This window comes from Eimeria mitis, genomic scaffold (genome assembly GCF_000499745.2).
Source record: "Eimeria mitis Houghton genomic scaffold, Emh_scaff261, whole genome shotgun sequence".
Lineage (NCBI taxonomy): Eukaryota > Apicomplexa > Conoidasida > Eucoccidiorida > Eimeriidae > Eimeria > Eimeria mitis.
In genome coordinates this window covers 9,202-9,768 of record NW_013570950.1, presented here as the reverse complement: position 1 = coordinate 9,768, position 567 = coordinate 9,202, and the positions used below count along the sequence as shown (strand labels likewise).

Here is a 567-nt window from a genome sequence, read left to right as displayed (position 1 = left end):
ATATATATATATATATATATATATATATATATATATATATATATATATATATATATATATATGCATGCAGGAGCTGCATATACACCCCAAATACACGCGGAAACCACCGGTGCTTGCGTACGCGGAGCTGCGTATACACCCCAAATATATAGAAAATATATACATGCAGGAGCTGCATATACACCCCAAATATATATATATATATACATATATATGCATGCAGGAGCTGCATATACACCCCAAATATATAGAGAAAATATATGCATGCAGGAGCTGCATATACACCCCAAATAGACAGACTATGCTAGCAGCAGCTGTATATATATTAAATATAAATATAAGTATAAATATAAATATAAATATAAATATAAATATAAATATAAATATAAATATAAATATAAATATAATTATATATATAAACATAAATATAAACATGAAAATAAAAACAAAAATAAAAATAAATATAAATATAAATATAAATACAAACATAAACATAAATATAAACATAAATATAAATATAAATATAAATATAAATATAAATATAAATATAAACACAAAAACAAACAA

The 567-nt window shown here is 21.3% G+C and overlaps 1 protein-coding gene across 1 annotated transcript in view; it reads right to left on the bottom strand.

Moving 5' to 3' along the window:
* Positions 1-567, bottom strand: part of EMH_0005850 (ribosome biogenesis protein BMS1, putative) — a gene marked incomplete at both ends in the record, with an annotated part of 9,279 nt that overhangs the window by 4,697 nt on the left and 4,015 nt on the right. The window lies entirely within an intron of this gene.